Genomic DNA, 10,264 nt, shown 5'->3' on the forward strand with positions numbered 1-10,264 from the left:
CAAGGTCCACTCCTTAGGGACTTACTTCCTCCAGCTATATCCTACCTCCTAATGGATTACTATCCACTAAAGTTTGTTCATTAAAAGATTGAAAGACCTTCCCTATGACTGCATTTGAATATTTAAATAAACAGTAGAAAGATAACTGTGATAAAACAATTGAACAATTATCTTCTGTGCTTGTTTTCAAAGGAGCTTAACATACTTTATATGTGATGCCAATCTCACTCTCAGAGAATTAACTTGGAGAAACATGACTAGGTAAATTAAGCTGCTCAAAATAGGAAGAATGGCTGGGCCAAATAAAATCTTAGTATTTCATGCAACGCAAAAGACTGATGGTGCAAAGCGTGATGAGTCTGCCCTAAAGACATTTTTAAAGGTATTTTTAAGTAGTAAAAATGTTAAGCTAAACGCAAAAGAAAGAGAAGAGCAGCTCTTAGATGAACTCTTACTCCTAACAAATACTTTATCCCATTCAGATTTCCCCAGCAATTATCTCTGACTAAAATAAACTCAGCATCCTCACACAATTGAAATTTTAATTCAAACTAATACACATACCAAATTATACCCCTGACCAATCATCTTGAAAGGCATCAAGGATAGGAAAGAAAGTAAGGATGTGGTATGAGGAGAAATAGATTGGAGGAGACTGAGGAGATGCAGTGACTAAATCCAGTGTGGTATTGCATTAGGTCTTTAAGAATTATTCTGGTTAAATTCATAAATATGTATGAATAATTTTATTGGTGCAACACTGCAATAACTAAGTTTTAGAGTATTTACTGGGATATACATATAAAGAGGTACACATATATTAAATACAAAGGGCACCACATCTTCACAATGCCTTAAATAACATGAATACAGCCAGCTATAGAACACCTCAGTCTCCAATATGCATGTCCGAATATTGCCAAAATCATGTTCCAGCATGGTTGCACCTCATAAATATGTTAGCCATTTTCTGAATTTCTTCTTTCATCTATCAAGTTTGAGAAGCTGACCCCAATTGTATACAATAATATGGTGACCTCTGATTTGACACTGAGCATATTGTTCATCCCAGTTCATGAAGTATCTTGTCTCACACCAGCCTGAGACTTGTTCATCGATAATTAGCTCAAGATAGCTTTATTCCATATTCCTGTCCTTTTTATAAGTCACCTTAGAAAAGAGTCGTAATTCTAATTATGCTGACTCTGAATTCTGTCTGCTAGAAAGCACTATGGAGGAATTAAGATCCGATCCTGAGATTCTGTTCATACTCCTTATGCATTCAAGAGGACGAGGGTTGGCGAAGCTTGGGGCTATGGCAAATTAGATGAAAAATCAGCCTAGGAGTAGCTTCAGAAAGGGCCAGTGAGATGGCTCAGCAGGTAAAGACGCTTGCTGCCAAGCCTGATGGGCCTGAGTTTGATTCTCAGAACATACATGGTAGAAAGAGAGAGAGCCAATATACATACATACATACATACATATGAATAATAATAAATAAAATAAAAATACGGTGTTATTTTTAAAGAGTTGCTTCAGAACTTTTCAAAGTCCTCTCAAGCAGGCCACATTCTGAGGAGCTGCAGGGACCCAGGAAGGATTCCAAGCTATCTCAATGGTGCCTCAGTCTTAGCAAGGACACTCTAGACCCTTTACCTTTTTCTTCTTCAGTGGATGCTATCAGTTCTTAATTCCAATACCAAGTATATGAAACCAAATGATCATTAATTGCTTATACCAATGAAAAGGCTCAGGGTAAATCTGACTTTAGGCACAGCTAGACCCAAAGATCCAAACAAATCCATTTGTTTTGGTTTGAATGTGAAGTGCTCCCCACTTTGGCTCATGCATTTAAACAATTGTATACAAGCTGTTTTGAGATGATTGATACTGATTTTGAGGATGATAACACTTCTAGTCAGAACCAGTGGACCAGGTAGTACCTGGATCAGATTATTGTCAAATGCAATGAACACTTTTCAATCCTTTTGATTTTTATTTTTAGTTATGTGTATGAGTGTATCGCCTGCATGTAGGTAGGTGCACCCGTGTTGTGCACTGTCCATGGAGGTCAGAAGAGGGCATCAGATTCCTCTGGGACTGGAGTTACCAAGGGTCATTAGCCACCATGTGGTTTCTGGAAATTGAATCCGGGTCCTCTGAGAGAACAGTCAGTGATCTTAACTGCGGAGCCATCTTTCCAGCCCCAGTTTCTCATTCTTATCCACGCAAAGACAGTGCATATAACTCAGTACATGGTTATACACACTGTATGTCATCTCTAGATTACTTCTAACACCCAACACAATGTAAATGCTGTGTAAATAACTGTTATGTTCCTGATTAAGGAATAAGGAAGAAATTCTATGTATGTTCACCATAGACACAATTATTTATCAAATATTTTTGATAAGCAGTTGGTTGAATCTATGGATACAGAATTCACAACTATGGAAGGCTGATATTTGTTATTGGTTGATTTCCTTGGCTATGAACCCTCCCAGAGCAGCAACTTGACACCTTCATCCTTTCACCTCCCTCAGCTGAGAAGCACATCATTTGATGCACAGAAAAAAGAGAACTCACGAGTATGAATCCATAGGTATTTATTTAACATTTTCTACTAGAATTCATTATTTGTTTATTTATTTATTTATTTATTTACTCAGAAATATCTGGCCATTGGGAGAGTTTTTCAAAGGTGGGTTTTCTATGTCCTATTTGTTTTCTTCCTATTACTTTCTTATGTCATTTATCAACTTTACTTTTTGAAACAGGGTACTGCTGTGAAGGCCTGACTGGCCTCTTCTCAAACTCTAGATCCTCATTCTTTGAATTTCTGGGTTCTAGGATTACAGGCAAGTGCTACCATAGCCACCTCATCAAAGCTTTCTGGTCATTAATTAAGGACATTTTTTCCCTTGCTTTTTCCTTTCAATTCTACATTATTCTTAATGTCTTCTGTGCCTACGTGAACAACGCATCCAACAGCCATTGTACCTCCATGCTGTGACTTCATCAGCTCCAGTGCTACTTTATGAGCCGTGCCTCCTCTCAGCCGTGGGCTCATCATTTCCTTCAGAGATACTACAGAAACCATAAGAAGGACTATCCCCAACTTCAGCAGCCGAGGGATTGCCTTACCTACCCTTCTCTTAGCCCTGATCCTTTTCTCCCGTTCCACCTGCACTCTGAATCCCACGCTCGCCTTCCTTTCCAGCTCTTCCGGTCATTTTTGTTGTTGTTGTTGTTTGTTTTCTGTTTCTTCAAATTCTCCTATTCTCTTGCTGACTGACTGCTTAACCTGGGCAAAAAGACCAAACAAAATGAAACGAATCCTCCCCTCACCCTGAAACCCATTACCTTTAAAGACACACATTTTAAGGATTGTCCTCTCACCTGTCTTAGGTCTTAGGTCACTACAGTTCAGCTCTCTCCTGTACTATTCCCCCATCTCTTCTGGAAGTAGCTAAAGTAACTAAATCCAGTGGGTATTTATCAATCTTCGTCCTGGTTGATCATCTTTGTTCACTCTTTTCTCTTTTGTGAAATACTTTATTTTGTATCAATGACATTCTTTCTTTTCCCCCAACCATTCTGCCATTCCCCCTCTTCTCCATTCTTCCCAGTTCTGATCATGTCCTGTTTCATATCACATTTTTGAAGGGATTTGTTCTCTTCAAGGTCTCCAACTATCTGTGTGACTTGAAATTTTTTATTTAAAGCCCAAATATCTTTCGTGGGTCTCAGCCACAGTTATCTGTCCCTACACATCAGCCCTTGTGTGTTCCGTAGTGTTGTGTGATACTATTGCTAGGGGACATGAACATCTACTAATCCCAGATAGGGAACCAAGGACTAATCAAAGTAAAGATACCACCAAAGTCCAACTTGGTGAACCAATGGGTTCTACTGGGATTACTTACAGGAGTATAGGTGAAGGGTTACTTATAGGAGCAGAAGACTCAAAGACAGCTGCATCACCAAAAGCCCACCTCAGCATTGGTGACAGCTCACGGAAGCAGGAAGCCTGGAGTGCGCTGTGTAACCTACAGGCAGCTCCACAGATTGGGATGTGTTCTCAGTTGAACTGAATCTCTTCCAGGAACTTGGCTGGTCTCTTCTTCTTCCAGGAAGGTGGGCTTGTCTGAGAGAGTATGTCAGCGGTCAATAGGGAAGTTAGGACCTAGTAAGCCCGGTCAATTTTAGAGACTTTCTAAAACTATTTGGTTGTTTACTTTCTGAGCATAACGAACTTCCCTGTAGGATGGGATGTTCCACCGTTTCTCCAAAACATCCTGTTGATGAAAGGTTTTATCTCAGAGGAAATTGCTATACAACACACAGGAAAGAACTCACACATCCAAATAAAACTACCAACTACTGCCTAAACTGGACCTTCTTTTTAACCTTTTCTTGGTGAGACAATCACTGCTTCCTCGAGCTAAAATCAGAATTCGGATTTCACTTCTCTATCACTCCCAAGGCCTTGTATGTACGTTCATGTCTCAGAAACCTTTATCTCTCACCAGTACTGTGATTCTATTACATGCTGTGCCTCCCTTTTTGTCCTTCTCTAGCTCCTTCTCCACATGCTGCTTGGATAATTTCCAGCTGTGAATGAGAGCTAACCTCTCCCTTCCACGGCTAGAGCTATCGTCAAACTAAAACACAAAATCCTAATCTGAACTCATAAACCTGCTCTGGGCCCGGATCAACTGTGCGGTTTTATCTGTAGTCTTTTTGCTTTTCTAAACTTGTATCTTCTCCTGCCTCAAGAAATAGCATTTTATTTTTATGTGTTTATTTATTTTTGTCTGGAAACTTTCTGTTCCTCAAGTTCTTTCATTCTCTCAAATCATTCCTTCCGGGCTTGTCCCTTTTGACCAGCTCTCTACCTTACCAGGACAGATTGGAAGATTCTGTGCGCACATGCATCCTGTATCCTGTGAAAGCCCTCAGTATGCCACTTTATTTATTTGACTCTCTCCTCAAAGAGCAGTATTGGATGTGTGAATCAATTAACTTTTTGGATTAAAAAAAATCGGCAATCAGACCCTCTCAAGTACCCTTCATTTTATTCTTTTTCTAAGCAAAAAATGAGTTAACCCAGATTTTATTCCAGAACATCATTTTGGGCACATTTCTTATGGAAATATGTTATTATAAATGCAAGTATCAGGGCTGGAGGGATGGCTCAGTGGTTAAGAGCCCTGGTTGTTCTTACAGAGGACCCAGGTTCAAATCCCAGCACCCACATGGTGGCTAACAACCATTTGTAACTCCAGTTCTAAGGGGATTCAACACCCTCTTCTGTCTTTACTGGGCATTGCAGGACATAGGTGCACTATATACAATACACTTACAGGCAATACACACATACACATAACATAAAAATAATAAGCAAAATATTTTAAAAAACAAACAAATAAACCAAATGTGAGTTGAGTTCTCAGATAAGGAATGTCCTAATTACTTCATAAAATGGTCTACATTAACTTATGATTCTCATTAGCGTTTTCCTATGTGTTATCATTCCTCTGTAGCCTTGTTTTTCCCTCCTGCCTCTTCCCTCTATAACTTTCACTTTTTCCTCTGCAGCATCTCATAATGGGTTCCTTAGATGTTTGTGGATTTGTATGGAACCTCTGTGAGTGCTGAGGGCTGATGAGTTGATCCAAGGCAAATGGAAGTTCTTAACAAGAAGAGAATGTGATGTCACAGATAATATCTGTAACCTGGGTGAATCCACAGCAACTGGAAATTCCTTTGTTTTGGGAAAATGGAAGGGTTAGATTGACTGCCACGATGCCTACAAGCCACTACCAGTTACTGAAATGGGAGTGAATGTTTTCTCTAGACCACTGCCATGGCCACAAGGGATGAAACCAGTAATGGCTTGTGTCAATGGCCAGATTAGCAATTTATATGTACCAATGGTAGTTGGTTATTCAAACTTATAAAATACACAGTTGATACTTTTTGTGATTTATATCCATTGTTCTGAGAGCATTGCTGCCTGGCCTACTAAGGCCAAAGGAAAACCTGCAGTGAAGTAAAGTTCCTCTGTCTTGAGGTTATGACTCCTTGGTGAGAATCGTTCAGTTAAAAGTTCCTGAAACTGAAGGTCCAGCTTGGACCCGAGTAACCGGTTAGTGTTCAGATTTTATTCAGATCTTGGACCCCTTCCAAGGGTACACTTTGACTGCTCTCTGATTAGCAAAATTATCTCAACTCATGGCTGTTTGCTTCTCTGCCCTTCAACTATTTATGTTACCTGATACTTTTGCTGAAACAAAGCCAGTCTCTCAGGCTCCCAGGTGTCAAGGTTACTGTCTCCTCATGTTGATTTCTGGCAGTCGATAGGCATGCTGCGGGGTCTCTCATTGTCCTCATGCAGAAGCAAGTGCTTGACTGACGCTGGTTAAACATGAAGCTTGTTTATATCAGTCCATTATATCTATGCAAGTATTTTATTCCTCCTCTCCCCTAAATCTAACCACCTAAGATAAAATTGCAGCACACATCTTGATGTTATACATATAGGATTCACATTTTAAAGGAATCATTTGGTCTTTGTATTCCTGGCAGTTACTTATCCTAAACTATCACTTATTTCTTGGAAGTATACTATGTTGTGTCAATAATAATTTTATTCATAAGCTTACCCTATAGCCCAGGATAACATCAACTGCTAACATTAATTTCTGGTTTGGTACTGTATGTGTGTGAAGGAATAGTGTTGGTTTAAGGATTAGGATTTATAGATCTGTTACCATATGTTGGTTCTTACATCATAGCCCTAGGCATTATAAGAAAGTTAAAGACTCTATCTTTGATTTATTTACTCAGAACACATACTCATGAAAGAGTCCTAAATCAGTCTCTGGGTATTAGCTCAATAAATATAAGCCTATATATCGAACCTATAGTAAGTATTGAAGTTAGAGGGAAGGCATGGTCAGAATGAAGAAAATAATGTTCATTCAATGAATCCAAGAAGAGACTTAAGTAGTGCCAAACACTGTGCTAGGTTAGATGCCAGGAACAAGATGAACCCATGTGGTTGCTTTTCTCAGGATCAGAGGAAGTAGGTATATAGAAATGACATGACCAACCTGCAATAGGCATGCTAAGAAAGCTCCAGGTATGCACCCACATGTGTACACACACACACACACACACACACACACACACACACACAAACACAGTGGCAACATGTATGAAAGCTTTCAGAAATATGAAAAAAATCCATAAACTTCTGTGTGTACTGTTCTTAAACATAGCTGCTACTTGCAATGCTAGTTTCTAGTTACCTTGGGTAGAAGTGACTCATACCAAAATTTGTTCCAAGCCTTCTATCAATAAACCGACTTTATAATTCAATAAAATAAGAAGGCTGAACTTTGCATCTAGGATACTGATTAAATAAAAGCATGAGGGGAACCTTTGAAATTCAGTTTGTAAAGAGCATGTGGCCGGGTGAGGCAATATATTGAACAAATGTTTGGCTATGTGGTAAAGCAGTACAGGTACAGCCAAGTGAGCCTGAGAGATTCTGGGAAACAGAAAACACGTAAGCACACAAAGTTCCTTCACGACTTCTTATGACATCTGAAATCATGCCAACGGCTTATCCCATCATAGCATGTTGGCTTTAAGCAGTGCCATCCTTGTCTTTGTACCTGCTGCTATAATAAAATAGAATGTGTTATTTAAAGTAAGTGGAAATTTATTTCTTGAAGTTTGGAGACTGGGAAGTCCAAGGTCAAGGCATCAATATATTTGGTGTCTGTTAAGAACCCAAATCTCTACTTCCAAGATGGCACTCTGTTGTGAAGTAGTCTGAAGGAGAAGAATATTAGATCTCTACATGGTAGAAAGAATACAAAGTCCAAAAGGGCCTAATTAGTTCCCTTGAACCATTTAATGAGGCAGTGATCATAGGAGTGTGATTGTGGCTTAATGAGCTCCCTCCTCAAAGCCCCACTACTTCGGGGGATTAAGTTTCAGCATGAATTTTAGAGAAGACACAAAACATCCAAGCCACAAAACATCAAGGCCTAAGAGAAGTATAATGAGATGAATCATATATATCGTAAATTTCTTAGTAGTAATATTTTAAAAGGTAAAAGGAAAGAGATAAGATTGTTTATTAACAGCCATTTAACCCAATATATTAAAAATATCAACAAGTAACCTATATAACATTTAAGATTGTTAATGATAGTATTTACTTATTGTTTGCTAAATCTCTATTATGTACATCTCATTTAAAACTAACCACATTTTTAGACTTCAATAGCCATATGTGAAAAATCTCTTAGAATTAGCCCAAATTCCCTGTCAGCATTTGACTATTTTCATGTTAGCATGCAATATATATTTATTGAATTTCTATTATATGCTAGGTTTTATCCTAAATGCTGGGATATAATGGTGAGCAACAGTATTAAGGTTCCTGTTTTTACAGTATATAAACTGTCAGGCTGGGTGTGGTGGTGCACACCTTTAATCCCAGCACTCTATGAGACCAGCCACCAGCTGGGGCTACAAAGAGATCCTGACTCAAACAGAAACAAAACAAAAGCAACAAAACAATAACAAAAACCAGACTGTATACACTGTAATCTAGAAGGGAAATACTTTACATATGAGCACATTTAATCTGCAAGTGTACCTGAGTTGGGAGGAAAAGATTAGGACCTATGAGGATTCCTACCTAACAAGAGGACTCCTTTTAGTCTGAAGGTCTTCCGAGAAAGCCTTGTGTTTTTATAGAACAGAGGACATAGATGGATTTACATAGTAGAATATCAATACTGCATAGTACAGAGAGGGTCAGAAGGATGAGAAGGGAAATGTGGAGGGACCTTTCAGGAAGCTAGTGAGAATATAGGCAGTGATTGTCTAGCGCCCTCTACTGATAACTTTCAGACTTATTAAACAAATAGGACTGGTTGACTGACTGTTGAGGAGCACAGTGCAGCGCTTAGGGGAGCAGTGTAACTCCTCCTTTTAAAGAAATGGGGATGAGGGGCTGGAAGGATTGCTCAGTGGTTAAGAACACTGGTTGTTCCTGCAGAAGACCCAGGCTCGATTCCCAGCACCCACATGGTAGCGTAGCTAACAACTGTCTGAAACTCCAGTTCCAGGGCATCTGACAGCCTCTTCTGTCTTCCACGGGCATTGCACGACACAGGTGCACTTACCTACATGCAGGTAATAACAGGCATACACATAAAATAAAAATAATAAATAAAATAAAATAAAAGAAATGGGGATGAGTCTATGTAATAATTCTTCTAGTTCTCCTTTAGGCATCTTGAAAATTTAAGGGTAAAGTATCTATCACCTAAGACAGAAATTACAGTGTTAACTTGCCTGTCTTTTCTTTACTTAACTCAGAAATTTATAATTCTCTGGCTCTATTGGTAAAATAGCAGAGAAAAATTAACAGTGAACTTCTACACACATCTCTTATATTTTACCTTCTGAATAGTCACAGGGACATTTAACAGCATCAGTGCTTTGAGAGTCACTGTCTTTTTCCTTATAAATGATACCATTTTTGCATTGATGCACAGTATTATTGCTATATTACTGTCAGAATTAGAAGTTGATGGCAGTCTTTTCAGAGGGAGGCTAAAAGAAAACAGTAAAAGAAAGAATTTGTCTGATCCTGAAGTTTCTTAAATCAATTAGGAAACCACAACAATAAAGCTTTTATTTTTTTAAGTGGTTTGTACAGATTGGTTATCATTCTTAGCTGATCATTTCAAAATTATACTTTGCATTACTATCCCTTTTAGCCTTAGTTATTAACTTCCTATTCAAATTCAAATCAACACCAGAAATTCAAACTGCCTGAAAATTGCACATAGTGAGACACAGGCACTCATGGTATTCATTCATCCACAGGATCATTATGGAGTGTCTAGAACTTAACAGCATAGGCAGATCTTCAGGAGTTCACAATGCAGTGGTAAAGCATAGGTGAACACATGTGAATAAATAAGGAACATGATGTCCTTAGTGATGAATGCCATTAGAGACCCAAAGGGGTAATAAGCCTTAGAACAACAGGAGCTATTTTGGAACTTGATGAGGGACGACCTTTCGGTAAGGATATGTTTTTTTAATTAAAAAAATTTTGAAGCTGTATGCAGTGGCACATAACTTTAATCCCAGTATTCCAGAGGCAGAGACAGGTGAATCTCTGAGATTGAGTCCAGCCTGATCTACATAGTAAGTTCCAGGCCAG

This window comes from Nannospalax galili, unplaced genomic scaffold, assembly GCF_000622305.1.
Source record: "Nannospalax galili isolate Female #2095 unplaced genomic scaffold, S.galili_v1.0 scaffold561, whole genome shotgun sequence".
Lineage (NCBI taxonomy): Eukaryota > Metazoa > Chordata > Mammalia > Rodentia > Spalacidae > Nannospalax > Nannospalax galili.